This window comes from Taudactylus pleione, unplaced genomic scaffold (assembly GCF_031769625.1).
Source record: "Taudactylus pleione unplaced genomic scaffold, aTauple2 ptg000629l, whole genome shotgun sequence".
NCBI lineage: Eukaryota > Metazoa > Chordata > Amphibia > Anura > Myobatrachidae > Taudactylus > Taudactylus pleione.
In genome coordinates, this window is record NW_028285031.1 from 4,053,374 (window position 1) to 4,074,491 (window position 21,118).

Here is a 21,118-nt window from a genome sequence, read left to right on the forward strand (position 1 = left end):
GCAAATCTGCAGTGTGCCAGGATACAAAGGACGTTCGCTCCTTCGAGACCACACCTTTCCTCCTGCCGTTGAAGAGGATCAGCTGCTTGACCAGCAGCAGCCACTAATTTAGAGTAGGGTGGGTGGACAGCCTGTTGAGGTACTCACGCTGTTTATCACTGAGGTATAAGTGCATCCATTTAACATCATTGGTAAAGGATAACAGGGAGGGGAGGCGTTCCATTTTATCTCTTCCAGTGTCTTTAGGGCAGCAGTTGAAATCAGCTTGCTCCACCTCATCTTGTACAGTTTCCTGAAGTCCTGTGCGCTCTCCACTGTTGGGACACAGTCCTTCATCAGTGCCTGACACTCAACCATTTTCGAGATCTTTTGCAAGCTATAGCTCAAACCATGCTCAAGATCTTTTGCAAGCTATAGCCCACCTTCAGGGCCAGTGAGGATACATTGAAGGTGTCTGTAATTTCTTTGTACCCGGTCAGGCTCCTTACAGCACATGTCACATTTAGGAAGTTCAATGGGCAGATGAAATCTTCCATGCTCTGCAATGGAGTGACCTTCATGGCGTGCAACAGAAGTCACCCCACCCATCGAAGCTTCTGGCGGATTTCCTTGTGCTTGCCAATGTCCGAACTGAGCTGGTTATAAATGTGCAGATCGAACTTCATGATGCATCAGTCGCCTTGAATATGGGTACTACAGTATCATGAATCAAGTCACTCAACACCTTTCAGAGGCCAGTACCAACAGCCGGTGGAGCGGGTGTGGCATAAGCTCACAGTTGATTTCCCCCTGGTCCAGCCTGCTTTGGGGTTGTCAACTCCATTCTTAAGTGGACACCTCTTCACATGTTGCCACAGGTGTCGCCTGGAGAAAAGACCTTGGCAACAGATAGTGCCTAAAGTCTTGGGGAGCCACAGCTGCTTGCATTGAAGTAGAACACCGCTTGCATTGAAGTAGAACACCGCTGCCCTCACAGAGATCCCCGGCCTTATGAATAAAGGTTCCCTGGTTGCGAAGGTCACGCTGCAGTGTCCTTTCCCCTGAGTGCTTTAGAAAGCTTAGTGCCCTGGCTGCCTGATGCTCGTTGCAGTAGACAGATTCCACATGCCTTGCAATCTTTGAGAATGGTGTCTTACACCATAGGCAGTAGTTCTTCTTGGTATACCACCACTTGCTAATATGCTTGGAAGGGGCACTCAGGTGTGAGGCTTTAGCTGGGTAATCTTTATGCATTTTACAGTCCCACCATCAAAAGTCTGCAGGAGGAATACTCCCAAACCTGTATATTTTTGTTGCGGTAAGCAATTTGCTGTAGATTTTACCCTGGGCTCCTGGAACTGTGTCCTGGATCATTGGGTGCCTCTTTCACTCATCCTCGAAGTCGTCTCTTGCTAGCTGGATTGGTTCAGGTTCAATCCAGTTAGACTGTCGATCCCTGGAACCACCTGTCGGGTAATTACCCGTGATACCTACCATTGGAATCAATGGAAATCTCTTCCAGACTTTAGCCCATGAACTTGGCCATCCCCTTGCTCGAGTGCCACAAAAGCTTGCTTATTTTGGCCAACTGCAGGGTACTTTCGGGGAGGCGATAGTACTGCCAGTGCACCCAGATGCCGTGCCCAAGGAAATTGGCTAGCTGATCCTTCTCCTTTGTTACTCATGTTCAGGAGTCACATGCTCCTGGAGCTTTGCGGAGGACAGTGATTCTTTCTTAATGCTTAACCCTTCACTCCAGAGCATAGAGACGTATGCAGTCAGATCCTCTTGAAGTGTGACAAGACGACTGGCCTTGTAAACATGTAGACCCTGTCTACCCGCTTCTTTGTCAGGAGCTCTATCGCCCTCTGCATGCATGGGGATAGCAGGATGAGAACTTTCCTGCCTCTTTACCCAGGTATCTCAATATGGGTAAAGTGCAGCCATAGCCTCTTCTCCAGCTCCAATAGGGCTAGCGACACCCGCCCTGCAAATCTGCAGTGTGCCAGGATACAAAGGACGTTCGCTCCTTCTTCGAGACCACACCTTTCCTCCTGCCGTTGAAGAGGATCAGCTGCTTGACCAGCAGCAGCCACTAATTTAGAGTAGGGTGGGTGGACAGCCTGTTGAGGTACTCACGCTGTTTATCACTGAGGTATAAGTGCATCCATTTCACATCATTGGTAAAGGATAACAGGGAGGGGAGGCGTTCCATTTTATCTCTTCCAGTGTCTTTAGGGCAGCAGTTGAAATCAGCTTGCTCCACCTCATCTTGTACAGTTTCCTGAAGTCCTGTGCGCTCTCCACTGTTGGGACACAGTCCTTCATCAGTGCCTGACACTCAACCATTTTCGAGATCTTTTGCAAGCTATAGCTCAAACCATGCTCAAGATCTTTTGCAAGCTATAGCCCACCTTCAGGGCCAGTGAGGATACATTGAAGGTGTCTGTAATTTCTTTGTACCCGGTCAGGCTCCTTACAGCACATATCACATTTAGGAAGTTCAATGAGCAGATGAAATCTTCCATGCTCTGCAATGGAGTGACCTTCATGGCGTGCAACAGAAGTCACCCCACCCATCGAAGCTTCTGGCGGATTTCCTTGTGCTTGCCAATGTCCGAACTGAGCTGGTTATAAATGTGCAGATCGAACTTCATGATGCATCAGTCGCCTTGAATATGGGTACTACAGCATCATGAATCAAGTCACTCAACACCTTTCAGAGGCCAGTACCAACACCCGGTGCAGCGGGTGTGGCATAAGCTCACAGTTGATTTCCCCCTGGTCCAGCCTGCTTTGGGGTTGTTAACTCCATTCTTAAGTGGACACCTCTTCACATGTTGCCACAGGTGTCGCCTGGAGAAAAGACCTTGGCAACAGATAGTGCCTAAAGTCTTGGGGAGCCACAGCTGCTTGCATTGAAGTAGAACACCGCTTGCATTGAAGTAGAACACCGCTGCCCTCACAGAGAACCCCGGCCTTATGAATAAAGTTTCCCTGGTTGCGAAGGTGACGCTGCAGTGTCCTTTCCCCTGAGTGCTTTAGAAAGCTTAGTGCCCTGGCTGCCTGATGCTCGTTGCAGTAGACAGATTCCACATGCCTTGCAATCTTTGAGAATGGTGTCTTACACCATAGGCAGTAGTTCTTCTTGGTATACCACCACTTGCTAATATGCTTGGAAGGGGCACTCAGGTGTGAGGCTTTAGCTGGGTAATCTTTATGCATTTTACAGTCCCACCATCAAAAGTCTGCTGGAGGAATACTCCCAAACCTGTATATTTTTGTTGCGGTAGGCAATTTGCTGTAAATTTTACCCTGGGCTCCTGGAACTGTGTCCTGGATCATTGGGTGCCTCTTTCACTCATCCTCGAAGTCGTCTCTTGCTAGCTGGATTGGTTCAGGTTCAATCCACTTAGACTGTCGATCCCTGGAACCACCTGTCGGGTAATTACCCGTGATACCTACCTTTGGAATCAATGGAAATCTCTTCCAGACTTTAGCCCATGAACTTGGCCATCCCCTTGCTCGAGTGCCACAAAAGCTTGCTTATTTTGGCCAACTGCAGGGTACTTTCGGGGAGGTGATAGTACTGCCAGTGCACCCAGATGCCATGCCCAAGGAAATTGGCTAGCTGATCCTTCTCCTTTGTTACTCATGTTCAGGAGTCACATGCTTCTGGAGCTTTGCGGAGGACAGTGATTCTTTCTTAATGCTTAACCCTTCACTCCAGAGCATAGAGACGTATGCAGTCAGATCCTCTTGAAGTGTGACAAGACGACTGGCCTTGTAAACATGTAGACCCTGTCTACCCGCTTCTTTGTCAGGAGCTCTATCGCCCTCTGCATGCATGGGGATAGCAGGATGAGAACTTTCCTGCCTCTTTACCCAGGTATCTCAATATGGGTAAAGTGCAGCCATAGCCTCTTCTCCAGCTCCAATAGGGCTAGCGACACCCGCCCTGCAAATCTGCAGTGTGCCAGGATACAAAGGACGTTCGCTCCTTCGAGACCACACCTTTCCTCCTGCCGTTGAATAGGATCAGCTGCTTGACCAGCAGCAGCCACTAATTTAGAGTAGGGTGGGTGGACAGCCTGTTGAGGTACTCACGCTGTTTATCACTGAGGTATAAGTGCATCCATTTAACATCATTGGTAAAGGATAACAGGGAGGGGAGGCGTTCCATTTTATCTCTTCCAGTGTCTTTAGGGCAGCAGTTGAAATCAGCTTGCTCCACCTCATCTTGTACAGTTTCCTGAAGTCCTGTGCGCTCTCCACTGTTGGGACACAGTCCTTCATCAGTGCCTGACACTCAACCATTTTCGAGATCTTTTGCAAGCTATAGCTCAAACCATGCTCAAGATCTTTTGCAAGCTATAGCCCACCTTCAGGGCCAGTGAGGATACATTGAAGGTGTCTGTAATTTCTTTGTACCCGGTCAGGCTCCTTACAGCACATGTCACATTTAGGAAGTTCAATGGGCAGATGAAATCTTCCATGCTCTGCAATGGAGTGACCTTCATGGCGTGCAACAGAAGTCACCCCACCCATCGAAGCTTCTGGCGGATTTCCTTGTGCTTGCCAATGTCCGAACTGAGCTGGTTATAAATGTGCAGATCGAACTTCATGATGCATCAGTCGCCTTGAATATGGGTACTACAGTATCATGAATCAAGTCACTCAACACCTTTCAGAGGCCAGTACCAACAGCCGGTGGAGCGGGTGTGGCATAAGCTCACAGTTGATTTCCCCCTGGTCCAGCCTGCTTTGGGGTTGTCAACTCCATTCTTAAGTGGACACCTCTTCACATGTTGCCACAGGTGTCGCCTGGAGAAAAGACCTTGGCAACAGATAGTGCCTAAAGTCTTGGGGAGCCACAGCTGCTTGCATTGAAGTAGAACACCGCTTGCATTGAAGTAGAACACCGCTGCCCTCACAGAGATCCCCGGCCTTATGAATAAAGGTTCCCTGGTTGCGAAGGTCACGCTGCAGTGTCCTTTCCCCTGAGTGCTTTAGAAAGCTTAGTGCCCTGGCTGCCTGATGCTCGTTGCAGTAGACAGATTCCACATGCCTTGCAATCTTTGAGAATGGTGTCTTACACCATAGGCAGTAGTTCTTCTTGGTATACCACCACTTGCTAATATGCTTGGAAGGGGCACTCAGGTGTGAGGCTTTAGCTGGGTAATCTTTATGCATTTTACAGTCCTACCATCAAAAGTCTGCAGGAGGAATACTCCCAAACCTGTATATTTTTGTTGCGGTAAGCAATTTGCTGTAGATTTTACCCTGGGCTCCTGGAACTGTGTCCTGGATCATTGGGTGCCTCTTTCACTCATCCTCGAAGTCGTCTCTTGCTAGCTGGATTGGTTCAGGTTCAATCCACTTAGACTGTCGATCCCTGGAACCACCTGTCGGGTAATTACCCGTGATACCTACCATTGGAATCAATGGAAATCTCTTCCAGACTTTAGCCCATGAACTTGGCCATCCCCTTGCTCGAGTGCCACAAAAGCTTGCTTATTTTGGCCAACTGCAGGGTACTTTCGGGGAGGCGATAGTACTGCCAGTGCACCCAGATGCCGTGCCCAAGGAAATTGGCTAGCTGATCCTTCTCCTTTGTTACTCATGTTCAGGAGTCACATGCTCCTGGAGCTTTGCGGAGGACAGTGATTCTTTCTTAATGCTTAACCCTTCACTCCAGAGCATAGAGACGTATGCAGTCAGATCCTCTTGAAGTGTGACAAGACGACTGGCCTTGTAAACATGTAGACCCTGTCTACCCGCTTCTTTGTCAGGAGCTCTATCGCCCTCTGCATGCATGGGGATAGCAGGATGAGAACTTTCCTGCCTCTTTACCCAGGTATCTCAATATGGGTAAAGTGCAGCCATAGCCTCTTCTCCAGCTCCAATAGGGCTAGCGACACCCGCCCTGCAAATCTGCAGTGTGCCAGGATACAAAGGACGTTCGCTCCTTCTTCGAGACCACACCTTTCCTCCTGCCGTTGAAGAGGATCAGCTGCTTGACCAGCAGCAGCCACTAATTTAGAGTAGGGTGGGTGGACAGCCTGTTGAGGTACTCACGCTGTTTATCACTGAGGTATAAGTGCATCCATTTCACATCATTGGTAAAGGATAACAGGGAGGGGAGGCGTTCCATTTTATCTCTTCCAGTGTCTTTAGGGCAGCAGTTGAAATCAGCTTGCTCCACCTCATCTTGTACAGTTTCCTGAAGTCCTGTGCGCTCTCCACTGTTGGGACACAGTCCTTCATCAGTGCCTGACACTCAACCATTTTCGAGATCTTTTGCAAGCTATAGCTCAAACCATGCTCAAGATCTTTTGCAAGCTATAGCCCACCTTCAGGGCCAGTGAGGATACATTGAAGGTGTCTGTAATTTCTTTGTACCCGGTCAGGCTCCTTACAGCACATATCACATTTAGGAAGTTCAATGGGCAGATGAAATCTTCCATGCTCTGCAATGGAGTGACCTTCATGGCGTGCAACAGAAGTCACCCCACCCATCGAAGCTTCTGGCGGATTTCCTTGTGCTTGCCAATGTCCGAACTGAGCTGGTTATAAATGTGCAGATCGAACTTCATGATGCATCAGTCGCCTTGAATATGGGTACTACAGCATCATGAATCAAGTCACTCAACACCTTTCAGAGGCCAGTACCAACACCCGGTGGAGCGGGTGTGGCATAAGCTCACAGTTGATTTCCCCCTGGTCCAGCCTGCTTTGGGGTTGTCAACTCCATTCTTAAGTGGACACCTCTTCACATGTTGCCACAGGTGTCGCCTGGAGAAAAGACCTTGGCAACAGATAGTGCCTAAAGTCTTGGGGAGCCACAGCTGCTTGCATTGAAGTAGAACACCGCTTGCATTGAAGTAGAACACCGCTGCCGTCACAGAGAACCCCGGCCTAATGAATAAAGTTTCCCTGGTTGCGAAGGTGACGCTGCAGTGTCCTTTCCCCTGAGTGCTTTAGAAAGCTTAGTGCCCTGGCTGCCTGATGCTCGTTGCAGTAGACAGATTCCACATGCCTTGCAATCTTTGAGAATGGTGTCTTACACCATAGGCAGTAGTTCTTCTTGGTATACCACCACTTGCTAATATGCTTGGAAGGGGCACTCAGGTGTGAGGCTTTAGCTGGGTAATCTTTATGCATTTTACAGTCCTACCATCAAAAGTCTGCAGGAGGAATACTCCCAAACCTGTATATTTTTGTTGCGGTAAGCAATTTGCTGTAGATTTTACCCTGGGCTCCTGAAACTGTGTCCTGGATCATTGGGTGCCTCTTTCACTCATCCTCGAAGTCGTCTCTTGCTAGCTGGATTGGTTCAGGTTCAATCCACTTAGACTGTCGATCCCTGGAACCACCTGTCGTGTAATTACCCGTGATACCTACCATTGGAATCAATGGAAATCTCTTCCAGACTTTAGCCCATGAACTTGGCCATCCCCTTGCTCGAGTGCCACAAAAGCTTGCTTATTTTGGCCAACTGCAGGGTACTTTCGGGGAGGCGATAGTACTGCCAGTGCACCCAGATGCCGTGCCCAAGGAAATTGGCTAGCTGATCCTTCTCCTTTGTTACTCATGTTCAGGAGTCACATGCTTCTGGAGCTTTGCGGAGGACAGTGATTCTTTCTTAATGCTTAACCCTTCACTCCAGAGCATAGAGACGTATGCAGTCAGATCCTCTTGAAGTGTGACAAGACGACTGGCCTTGTAAACATGTAGACCCTGTCTACCCGCTTCTTTGTCAGGAGCTCTATCGCCCTCTGCATGCATGGGGATAGCAGGATGAGAACTTTCCTGCCTCTTTACCCAGGTATCTCAATATGGGTAAAGTGCAGCCATAGCCTCTTCTCCAGCTCCAATAGGGCTAGCGACACCCGCCCTGCAAATCTGCAGTGTGCCAGGATACAAAGGACGTTCGCTCCTTCTTCGAGACCACACCTTTCCTCCTGCCGTTGAAGAGGATCAGCTGCTTGACCAGCAGCAGCCACTAATTTAGAGTAGGGTGGGTGGACAGCCTGTTGAGGTACTCACGCTGTTTATCACTGAGGTATAAGTGCATCCATTTCACATCATTGGTAAAGGATAACAGGGAGGGGAGGCGTTCCATTTTATCTCTTCCAGTGTCTTTAGGGCAGCAGTTGAAATCAGCTTGCTCCACCTCATCTTGTACAGTTTCCTGAAGTCCTGTGCGCTCTCCACTGTTGGGATACAGTCCTTCATCAGTGCCTGACACTCAACCATTTTCGAGATCTTTTGCAAGCTATAGCTCAAACCATGCTCAAGATCTTTTGCAAGCTATAGCCCACCTTCAGGGCCAGTGAGGATACATTGAAGGTGTCTGTAATTTCTTTGTACCCGGTCAGGCTCCTTACAGCACATATCACATTTAGGAAGTTCAATGGGCAGATGAAATCTTCCATGCTCTGCAATGGAGTGACCTTCATGGCGTGCAACAGAAGTCACCCCACCCATCGAAGCTTCTGGCGGATTTCCTTGTGCTTGCCAATGTCCGAACTGAGCTGGTTATAAATGTGCAGATCGAACTTCATGATGCATCAGTCGCCTTGAATATGGGTACTACAGCATCATGAATCAAGTCACTCAACACCTTTCAGAGGCCAGTACCAACAGCCGGTGGAGCGGGTGTGGCATAAGCTCACAGTTGATTTCCCCCTGGTCCAGCCTGCTTTGGGGTTGTCAACTCCATTCTTAAGTGGACACCTCTTCACATGTTGCCACAGGTGTCGCCTGGAGAAAAGACCTTGGCAACAGATAGTGCCTAAAGTCTTGGGGAGCCACAGCTGCTTGCATTGAAGTAGAACACCGCTTGCATTGAAGTAGAACACCGCTGCCCTCACAGAGAACCCCGGCCTAATGAATAAAGTTTCCCTGGTTGCGAAGGTCACGCTGCAGTGTCCTTTCCCCTGAGTGCTTTAGAAAGTTTAGTGCCCTGGCTGCCTGATGCTCGTTGCAGTAGACAGATTCCACATGCCTTGCAATCTTTGAGAATGGTGTCTTACACCATAGGCAGTAGTTCTTCTTGGTATACCACCACTTGCTAATATGCTTGGAAGGGGCACTCAGGTGTGAGGCTTTAGCTGGGTAATCTTTATGCATTTTACAGTCCTACCATCAAAAGTCTGCAGGAGGAATACTCCCAAACCTGTATATTTTTGTTGCGGTAAGCAATTTGCTGTAGATTTTACCCTGGGCTCCTGAAACTGTGTCCTGGATCATTGGGTGCCTCTTTCACTCATCCTCGAAGTCGTCTCTTGCTAGCTGGATTGGTTCAGGTTCAATCCACTTAGACTGTCGATCCCTGGAACCACCTGTCGGGTAATTACCCGTGATACCTACCATTGGAATCAATGGAAATCTCTTCCAGACTTTAGCCCATGAACTTGGCCATCCCCTTGCTCGAGTGCCACAAAAGCTTGCTTATTTTGGCCAACTGCAGGGTACTTTCGGGGAGGCGATAGTACTGCCAGTGCACCCAGATGCCGTGCCCAAGGAAATTGGCTAGCTGATCCTTCTCCTTTGTTACTCATGTTCAGGAGTCACATGCTTCTGGAGCTTTGCGGAGGACAGTGATTCTTTCTTAATGCTTAACCCTTCACTCCAGATCATAGAGACGTATGCAGTCAGATCCTCTTGAAGTGTGACAAGACGACTGGCCTTGTAAACATGTAGACCCTGTCTACCCGCTTCTTTGTCAGGAGCTCTATCGCCCTCTGCATGCATGGGGATAGCAGGATGAGAACTTTCCTGCCTCTTTACCCAGGTATCTCAATATGGGTAAAGTGCAGCCATAGCCTCTTCTCCAGCTCCAATAGGGCTAGCGACACCCGCCCTGCAAATCTGCAGTGTGCCAGGATACAAAGGACGTTCGCTCCTTCTTCGAGACCACACCTTTCCTCCTGCCGTTGAAGAGGATCAGCTGCTTGACCAGCAGCAGCCACTAATTTAGAGTAGGGTGGGTGGACAGCCTGTTGAGGTACTCACGCTGTTTATCACTGAGGTATAAGTGCATCCATTTCACATCATTGGTAAAGGATAACAGGGAGGGGAGGCGTTCCATTTTATCTCTTCCAGTGTCTTTAGGGCAGCAGTTGAAATCAGCTTGCTCCACCTCATCTTGTACAGTTTCCTGAAGTCCTGTGCGCTCTCCACTGTTGGGACACAGTCCTTCATCAGTGCCTGACACTCAACCATTTTCGAGATCTTTTGCAAGCTATAGCTCAAACCATGCTCAAGATCTTTTGCAAGCTATAGCCCACCTTCAGGGCCAGTGAGGATACATTGAAGGTGTCTGTAATTTCTTTGTACACGGTCAGGCTCCTTACAGCACATATCACATTTAGGAAGTTCAATGGGCAGATGAAATCTTCCATGCTCTGCAATGGAGTGACCTTCATGGCATGCAACAGAAGTCACCCCACCCATCGAAGCTTCTGGCGGATTTCCATGTGCTTGCCAATGTCCGAACTGAGCTGGTTATAAATGTGCAGATCGAACTTCATGATGCATCAGTCGCCTTGAATATGGGTACTACAGTATCATGAATCAAGTCACTCAACACCTTTCAGAGGCCAGTACCAACAGCCGGTGGAGCGGGTGTGGCATAAGCTCACAGTTGATTTCCCCCTGGTCCAGCCTGCTTTGGGGTTGTCAACTCCATTCTTAAGTGGACACCTCTTCACATGTTGCCACAGGTGTCGCCTGGAGAAAAGACCTTGGCAACAGATAGTGCCTAAAGTCTTGGGGAGCCACAGCTGCTTGCATTGAAGTAGAACACCGCTGCCCTCACAGAGAACCCCGGCCTGATGAATAAAGTTTCCCTGGTTGCGAAGGTCACGCTGCAGTGTCCTTTCCCCTGAGTGCTTTAGAAAGCTTAGTGCCCTGGCTGCCTGATGCTCGTTGCAGTAGACAGATTCCACATGCCTTGCAATCTTTGAGAATGGTGTCTTACATCATAGGCAGTAGTTCTTCTTGTTATACCACCACCTGCTAATATGCTTGGAAGGGGCACTCAGGTGTGAGGCTTTAGCTGGGTAATCTTTATGCATTTTACAGTCCCACCATCAAAAGTCTGCAGGAGGAATTCTCCCAAACCTGTATATTTTTGTTGCGGTAGGCAATTTGCTGTAGATTTTACCCTGGGCTCCTGGAACTGTGTCCTGGATCATTGGGTGCCTCTTTCACTCATCCTCGAAGTCGTCTCTTGCTAGCTGGATTGGTTCAGGTTCAATCCACTTAGACTGTCAATCCCTGGAACCACCTGTCGGGTAATTACCCGTCATACCTACCATTGGAATCAATGGAAATCTCTTCCAGACTTTAGCCCATGAACTTGGCCATCCCCTTGCTCAAGTGCCACAAGAGCTTGCTTATTTTGGCCAACTGCAGGGTACTTTCGGGGAGGCGATAGTACTGCCAGTGCACCCAGATGCCGTGCCCAAGGAAATTGGCTAGCTGATCCTTCTCCTTTGTTACTCATGTTCAGGAGTCACATGCTTCTGGAGCTTTGCGGTGGACAGTGCTTCTTTCTTAATGCTTAACCCTTCACTCCAGAGCATAGAGACGTATGCAGTCAGATCCTCTTGAAGTGTGACAAGACGACTGGCCTTGTAAACATGTAGACCCTGTCTACCCGCTTCTTTGTCAGGAGCTCTATCGCCCTCTGCATGCATGGGGATAGCAGGATGAGAACTTTCCTGCCTCTTTTCCCAGGTATCTCAATATGGGTAAAGTGCAGCCATAGCCTCTTCTCCAGCTCCAATAGGGCTAGCGACACCCGCTCTGCAAATCTGCAGTGTGCCAGGATGCAAAGGACGTTCGCTCCTTCTTCGAGACCACACCTTTCCACCTGCCGTTGAAGAGGATCAGCTGCTTGACCAGCAGCAGCCACTAATTTAGAGTAGGGTGGGTGGACAGCCTGTTGAGGTACTCACGCTGTTTATCACTGAGGTATAAGTGCATCCATTTCACATCATTGGTAAAGGATAACAGGGAGGGGAGGCGTTCCATTTTATCTCTTCCAGTGTCTTTAGGGCAGCAGTTGAAATCAGCTTGCTCCACCTCATCTTGTACAGTTTCCTGAAGTCCTGTTTTCTCTCCACTGTTGGGACACAGTCCTTCATCAGTGCCTGACACTCAACCATTTTCGAGATCTTTTGCAAGCTATAGCTCAAACCATGCTCAAGATCTTTTGCAAGCTATAGCCCACCTTCAGGGCCAGTGAGGATACATTGAAGGTGTCTGTAATTTCTTTGTACACGGTCAGGCTCCTTACAGCACATATCACATTTAGGAAGTTCAATGGGCAGATGAAATCTTCCATGCTCTGCAATGGAGTGACCTTCATGGCGTGCAACAGAAGTCACCCCACCCATCGAAGCTTCTGGCGGATTTCCTTGTGCTTGCCAATGTCCGAACTGAGCTGGTTATAAATGTGCAGATCGAACTTCATGATGCATCAGTCGCCTTGAATATGGGTACTACAGCATCATGAATCAAGTCACTCAACACCTTTCAGAGGCCAGTACCAACACCCGGTGGAGCGGGTGTGGCATAAGCTCACAGTTGATTTCCCCCTGGTCCAGCCTGCTTTGGGGTTGTCAACTCCATTCTTAAGTGGACACCTCTTCACATGTTGCCACAGGTGTCACCTGGAGAAAAGACCTTGGCATCACATAGTGCCTAAAGTCTTGGGGAGCCACAGCTGCTTGCATTGAAGTAGAACACCGCTGACCTCACAGAGAACCCCGGCCTGATGAATAAAGTTTCCCTGGTTGCGAAGGTCACGCTGCAGTGTCCTTTCCCCTGAGTACTTTAGAAAGCTTAGTGCCCTGGCTGCCTGATGCTCGTTGCAGTAGACAGATTCCACATGCCTTGCAATCTTTGAGAATGGTGTCTTACACCATAGGCAGTAGTTCTTCTTGGTATACCACCACTTGCTAATATGCTTGGAAGGGGCACTCAGCTGTGAGGCTTTAGCTGGGTAATCTTTATGCAATTTACAGTCCCACCATCAAAAGTCTGCAGGAGGAATACTCCCAAACCTGTATATTTTTGTTGCGGTAGGCAATTTGCTGTAGATTTTACCCTGGGCTCCTGGAACTGTGTCCTGGATCATTGGGTGCCTCTTTCACTCATCCTTGAAGTCGTCTCTTGCTAGCTGGAATGGTTCAGGTTCAATCCACTTAGACTGTCGATCCCTGGAACCACCTGTCGGGTAATTACCCGTGATACCTACTATTGGAATCAATGGAAATCTCCTCCAGACTTTAGCCCATGAACTTGGCCATCCCCTTGCTCGAGTGCCACAAAAGCTTGCTTATTTTGGCCAACTGCAGGGTACTTTCGGGGAGGCGATAGTACTGCCAGTGCACCCAAATGCCGTGCCCAAGGAAATTGGCTAGCTGATCCTTCTCCTTTGTTACTCATGTTCAGGAGTCACATGCTTCTGGAGCTTTGCGGAGGACAGTGATTCTTTCTTAATGCTTAACCCTTCACTCCAGAGCATAGAGACGTATGCAATCAGATCCTCTTGAAGTGTGACAAGACGACTGGCCTTGTAAACATGTAGACCCTGTCTACCTGCTTCTTTGTCAGGAGCTCTATCGCCCTCTGCATGCATGGGGATAGCAGGATGAGAACTTTCCTGCCTCTTTACCCAGGTATCTCAATATGGGTAAAGTGCAGCCATAGCCTCTTCTCCAGCTCCAATAGGGCTAGCGACACTCGCCCTGCAAATCTGCAGTGTGCCAGGATACAAAGGACGTTCGCTCCTTCTTCGAGACCACACCTTTCCTCCTGCCGTTGAAGAGGATCAGCTGCTTGACCAGCAGCAGCCACTAATTTAGAGTAGGGTGGGTGGACAGCCTGTTGAGGTACTCACGCTGTTTATCACTGAGGTATAAGTGCATCCATTTCACATCATTGGTAAAGGATAACAGGGAGGGGAGGCGTTCCATTTTATCTCTTCCAGTGTCTTTAGGGCAGCAGTTGAAATCAGCTTGCTCCACCTCATCTTGTACAGTTTCCTGAAGTCCTGTGCGCTCTCCACTGTTGGGACACAGTCCTTCATCAGTGCCTGACACTCAACCATTTTCGAGATCTTTTGCAAGCTATAGCTCAAACCATGCTCAAGATCTTTTGCAAGCTATAGCCCACCTTCAGGGCCAGTGAGGATACATTGAAGGTGTCTGTAATTTCTTTGTACCCGGTCAGGCTCCTTACAGCACATATCACATTTAGGAAGTTCAATGGGCAGATGAAATCTTCCATGCTCTGCAATGGAGTGACCTTCATGGCGTGCAACAGAAGTCACCCCACCCATCAAAGCTTCTGGCGGATTTCCTTGTGCTTGCCAATGTCCGAACTGAGCTGGATATAAATGTGCAGATCGAACTTCATGATGCATCAGTCGCCTTGAATATGGGTACTACAGCATCATGAATCAAGTCACTCAACACCTTTCAGAGGCCAGTACCAACACCCGGTGGAGCGGGTGTGGCATAAGCTCACAGTTGATTTCCCCCTGGTCCAGCCTGCTTTGGGGTTGTCAACTCCATTCTTAAGTGGACACCTCTTCACATGTTGCCACAGGTGTCGCCTGGAGAAAAGACCTTGGCAACAGATAGTGCCTAAAGTCTTGGGGAGCCACAGCTGCTTGCATTGAAGTAGAACACCGCTGCCCTCACAGAGAACCCCGGCCTGATGAATAAAGTTTCCCTGGTTGCGAAGGTCACGCTGCAGTGTCCTTTCCCCTGAGTGCTTTAGAAAGCTTAGTGCCCTGGCTGCCTGATGCTCGTTGCAGTAGACAGATTCCACATGCCTTGCAATCTTTGAGAATGGTGTCTTACATCATAGGCAGTAGTTCTTCTTGGTATACCACCACCTGCTAATATGCTTGGAAGGGGCACTCAGGTGTGAGGCTTTAGCTGGGTAATCTTTATGCATTTTACAGTCCCACCATCAAAAGTCTGCAGGAGGAATTCTCCCAAACCTGTATATTTTTGTTGCGGTAGACAATTTGCTGTAGATTTTACCCTGGGCTCCTGGAACTGTGTCCTGGATCATTGGGTGCCTCTTTCACTCATCCTCGAAGTCGTCTCTTGCTAGCTGGATTGGTTCAGGTTCAATCCACTTAGACTGTCAATCCCTGGAACCACCTGTCGGGTAATTACCCGTGATACCTACCATTGGAATCAATGGAAATCTCTTCCAGACTTTAGCCCATGAACTTGGCCATCCCCTTGCTCGAGTGCCACAAGAGCTTGCTTATTTTGGCCAACTGCAGGGTACTTTCGGGGAGGCGATAGTACTGCCAGTGCACCCAGATGCCGTGCCCAAGGAAATTGGCTAGCTGATCCTTCTCCTTTGTTACTCATGTTCAGGAGTCACATGCTTCTGGAGCTTTGCGGAGGACAGTGATTCTTTCTTAATGCTTAACCCTTCACTCCAGAGCATAGAGACGTATGCAGTCAGATCCTCTTGAAGTGTGACAAGACGACTGGCCTTGTAAACATGTAGACCCTGTCTACCCGCTTCTTTGTCAGGAGCTCTATCGCCCTCTGCATGCATGGGGATAGCAGGATGAGAACTTTCCTGCCTCTTTACCCAGGTATCTCAATATGGGTAAAGTGCAGCCATAGCCTCTTCTCCAGCTCCAATAGGGCTAGCGACACCCGCCCTGCAAATCTGCAGTGTGCCAGGATACAAAGGACGTTCGCTCCTTCTTCGAGACCACACCTTTCCTCCTGCCGTTGAAGAGGATCAGCTGCTTGACCAGCAGCAGCCACTAATTTAGAGTAGGGTGGGTGGACAGCCTGTTGAGGTACTCACGCTGTTTATCACTGAGGTATAAGTGCATCCATTTCACATCATTGGTAAAGGATAACAGGGAGGGGAGGCGTTCCATTTTATCTCTTCCAGTGTCTTTAGGGCAGCAGTTGAAATCAGCTTGCTCCACCTCATCTTGTACAGTTTCCTGAAGTCCTGTGCGCTCTCCACTGTTGGGACACAGTCCTTCATCAGTGCCTGACACTCAACCATTTTCGAGATCTTTTGCAAGCTATAGCTCAAACCGTGCTCAAGATCTTTTGCAAGCTATAGCCCACCTTCAGGGCCAGTGAGGATACATTGAAGGTGTCTGTAATTTCTTTGTACCCGGTCAGGCTCCTTACAGCACATATCACATTTAGGAAGTTCAATGGGCAGATGAAATCTTCCATGGTCTGCAATGGAGTGACCTTCATGGCGTGCAACAGAAGTCACCCCACCCATCGAAGCTTCTGGCGGATTTCCTTGTGCTTGCCAATGTCCGAACTGAGCTGGTTATAAATGTGCAGATCGAACTTCATGATGCATCAGTCGCCTTGAATATGGGTACTACAGCATCATGAATCAAGTCACTCAACACCTTTCAGAGGCCAGTACCAACACCCGGTGGAGCGGGTGTGGCATAAGCTCACAGTTGATTTCCCCCTGGTCCAGCCTGCTTTGGGGTTGTCAACAACATTCTTAAGTGGACACCTCTTCACATGTTGCCACAGGTGTCGCCTCGAGAAAAGACCTTGGCAACAGATAGTGCCTACAGTCTTGGGGAGCCACAGCTGCTTGCATTGAAGTAGAACACCGCTGACCTCACAGAGAACCCCGGCCTGATAAATAAGTTTCCCTGGTTGCGAAGGTCACGCTGCAGTGTCCTTTCCCCTGAGTACTTTAGAAAGCTTAGTGCCCTGGCTGCCTGATGCTCGTTGCAGTAGACAGATTCCACATGCCTTGCAATCTTTGAGAATGGTGTCTTACACCATAGGCAGTAGTTCTTCTTGGTATACCACCACCTGCTAATATGCTTGGAAGGGGCACTCAGGTGTGAGGCTTTAGCTGGGTAATCTTTATGCATTTTACAGTCCCACCATCAAAAGTCTGCAGGAGGAATTCTCCCAAACCTGTATATTTTTGTTGCGGTAGGCAATTTGCTGTAGATTTTACCCTGGGCTCCTGGAACTGTGTCCTGGATCATTGGGTGCCTCTTTCACTCATCCTCGAAGTCGTCTCTTGCTAGCTGGATTGGTTCAGGTTCAATCCACTTAGACTGTCAATCCCTGGAACCACCTGTCCGGTAATTACCCGTGATACCTACCATTGGAATCAATGGAAATCTCTTCCAGACTTTAGCCCATGAACTTGGCCATCCCCTTGCTCAAGTGCCACAAGAGCTTGCTTATTTTGGCCAACTGCAGGGTACTTTCGGGGAGGCGATAGTACTGCCAGTGCACCCAGATGCCGTGCCCAAGGAAATTGGCTAGCTGATCCTTCTCCTTTGTTACTCATGTTCAGGAGTCACATGCTTCTGGAGCTTTGCGGTGGACAGTGCTTCTTTCTTAATGCTTAACCCTTCACTCCAGAGCATAGAGACGTATGCAGTCAGATCCTCTTGAAGTGTGACAAGACGACTGGCCTTGTAAACATGTAGACCCTGTCTACCCGCTTCTTTGTCAGGAGCTCTATCGCCCTCTGCATGCATGGGGATAGCAGGATGAGAACTTTCCTGCCTCTTTTCCCAGGTATCTCAATATGGGTAAAGTGCAGCCATAGCCTCTTCTCCAGCTCCAATAGGGCTAGCGACACCCGCTCTGCAAATCTGCAGTGTGCCAGGATGCAAAGGACGTTCGCTCCTTCTTCGAGACCACACCTTTCCTCCTGCCATTGAAGAGGATCAGCTGCTTGACCAGCAGCAGCCACTAATTTAGAGTAGGGTGGGTGGACAGCCTGTTGAGGTACTCACGCTGTTTATCACTGAGGTATAAGTGCATCCATTTCACATCATTGGTAAAGGATAACAGGGAGGGGAGGCGTTCCATTTTATCTCTTCCAGTGTCTTTAGGGCAGCAGTTGAAATCAGCTTGCTCCACCTCATCTTGTACAGTTTCCTGAAGTCCTGTGCGCTCTCCAGTGTTGGGACACAGTCCTTCATCAGTGCCTGACACTCAACCATTTTCGAGATCTTTTGCAAGCTATAGCTCAAACCATGCTCAAGATCTTTTGCAAGCTATAGCCCACCTTCAGGGCCAGTGAGGATACATTGAAGGTGTCTATAATTTCTTTGTACACGGTCAGGCTCCTTACAGCACATATCACATTTAGGAAGTTCAATGGGCAGATGAAATCTTCCATGCTCTGCAATGGAGTGACCTTCATGGCGTGCAACAGAAGTCACCCCACCCATCAAAGCTTCTGGCGGATTTCCTTGTGCTTGCCAATGTCCGAACTGAGCTGGATATAAATGTGCAGATCGAACTTCATGATGCATCAGTCGCCTTGAATATGGGTACTACAGCATCATGAATCAAGTCACTCAACACCTTTCAGAGGCCAGTACCAACACCCGGTGGAGCGGGTGTGGCATAAGCTCACAGTTGATTTCCCCCTGGTCCAGCCTGCTTTGGGGTTGTCAACTCCATTCTTAAGTGGACACCTCTTCACATGTTGCCACAGGTGTCGCCTGGAGAAAAGACCTTGGCAACAGATAGTGCCTAAAGTCTTGGGGAGCCACAGCTGCTTGCATTGAAGTAGAACACCACTGCCCTCACAGAGAACCCCGGCCTTTTGAATAAAGTTTCCCTGGTTGCGAAGGTCACGCTGCAGTGTCCTTTCCCCTGAGTTCTTTAGAAAGCTTAGTGCCCTGGCTGCCTGATGCTCGTTGCAGTAGACAGATTCCACATGCCTTGCAATCTTTGAGAATGGTGTCTTACACCATAGGCAGTAGTTCTTCTTGGTATACCACCACCTGCTAATATGCTTGGAAGGGGCACTCAGGTGTGAGGCTTTAGCTGGGTAATCTTTATGCATTTTACAGTCCCACCATCAAAAGTCTGCAGGAGGAATTCTCCCAAACCTGTATATTTTTGTTGCGGTAGGCAATTTGCTGTAGATTTTACCCTGGGCTCCTGGAACTGTGTCCTGGATCATTGGGTGCCTCTTTCACTCATCCTCGAAGTCGTCTCTTGCTAGCTGGATTGGTTCAGGTTCAATCCACTTAGACTGTCAATCCCTGGAACCACTTGTCGGGTAATTACCCGTGATACCTACCACTGGAATCAATGGAAATCTCTTCCAGCCTTTAGCCCATGAACTTGGCCATCCCCTTGCTCGAGTGCCACAAGAGCTTGCTTATTTTGGCCAACTGCAGGGTACTTTCGGGGAGGCGATAGTACTGCCAGTGCACCCAGATGCCGTGCCCAAGGAAATTGGCTAGCTGATCCTTCTCCTTTGTTACTCATGTTCAGGTGTCACATGCTTCTGGAGCTTTGCGGAGGACAGTGCTTCTTTCTTAATGCTTAACCCTTCACTCCAGAGCATAGAGACGTATGCAGTCAGATCCTCTTGAAGTGTGACAAGACGACTGGCCTTGTAAACATGTAGACCCTGTCTACCCGCTTCTTTGTCAGGAGCTCTATCGCCCTCTGCATGCATGGGGATAGCAGGATGAGAACTTTCCTGCCTCTTTTCCCAGGTATCTCAATATGGGTAAAGTGCAGCCATAGCCTCTTCTCCAGCTCCAATAGGGCTAGCGACACCCGCCCTGCAAATCTGCAGTGTGCCTGGATGCAAAGGACGTTCGCTCCTTCTTCGAGACCACACCTTTCCTCCTGCCGTTGAAGAGTATCAGCTGCTTGACCAGCAGCAGCCACTAATTTAGAGTAGGGTGGGTGGACAGCCTGTTGAGGTACTCACGCTGTTTATCACTGAGGTATAAGTGCATCCATTTCACATCATTGGTAAAGGATAACAGGGAGGGGAGGCGTTCCATTTTATCTCTTCCAGTGTCTTTAGGGCAGCAGTTGAAATCAGCTTGCTCCACCTCATCTTGTACAGTTTCCTGAAGTCCTGTGCGCTCTCCACTGTTGGGACACAGTCCTTCATCAGTGCCTGACACTCAACCATTTTCGAGATCTTTTGCAAGCTATAGCTCAAACCATGCTCAAGATCTTTTGCAAGCTATAGCCCACCTTCAGGGCCAGTGAGGATACATTGAAGGTGTCTGTAATTTCTTTGTACCCGGTCAGGCTCCTTACAGCACATATCACATTTAGGAAGTTCAATGGGCAGATGAAATCTTCCATGCTCTGCAATGGAGTGACCTTCATGGCGTGCAACAGAAGTCACCCCACCCATCGAAGCTTCTGGCGGATTTCCTTGTGCTTGCCAATGTCCGAACTGAGCTGGTTATAAATGTGCAGATCGAACTTCATGATGCATCAGTCGCCTTGAATATGGGTACTACAGCATCATGAATCAAGTAACTCAACACCTTTCAGAGGCCAGTACCAACACCCGGTGGAGCGGGTGTGGCATAAGCTCACAGTTGATTTCCCCCTGGTCCAACCTGCTTTGGGGTTGTCAACTCCACTCTTAAGTGGACACCTCTTCACATGTTGCCACAGGTGTCGCCTGGAGAAAAGACCTTGGCAACAGATAGTGCCTAAAGTCTTGGGGAGCCACAGCTGCTTGCATTGAAGTAGAACACCACTGCCCTCACAGAGAACCCCGGGCCTTTTGAATAAAGTTTCCCTGGTTGCGAAGGTCACGCTGCAGTGTCCTTTCCCCTGAGTACTTTAGAAAGCTTAGTGCCCTGGCTGCCTGATGCTCGTTGCAGTAGACAGATTCCACATGCCTTGCAATCTTTGAGAATGGTGTCTTACACCATAGGCAGTAGTTCTTCTTGGTATACCACCACCTGCTAATATGCTTGGAAGGGGCACTCAGATGTGAGGCTTTAGCTGGGTAATCTTTATGCATTTTACAGTCCCACCATCAAAAGTCTGTAGGAGGAATTCTCCCAAACCTGTATATTTTTGTTGCGGTAGGCAATTTGCTGTAGATTTTACCCTGGGCTCCTGGAACTGTGTCCTGGATCATTGGGTGCCTCTTTCACTCATCCTCGAAGTCGTCTCTTGCTAGCTGGATTGGTTCAGGTTCAATCCACTTAGACTGTCAATCCCTGGAACCACTTGTCGGGTAATTACCCGTGATACCTACCATTGGAATCAATGGAAATCTCTTCCAGCCTTTAGCCCATGAACTTGGCCATCCCCTTGCTCGAGTGCCA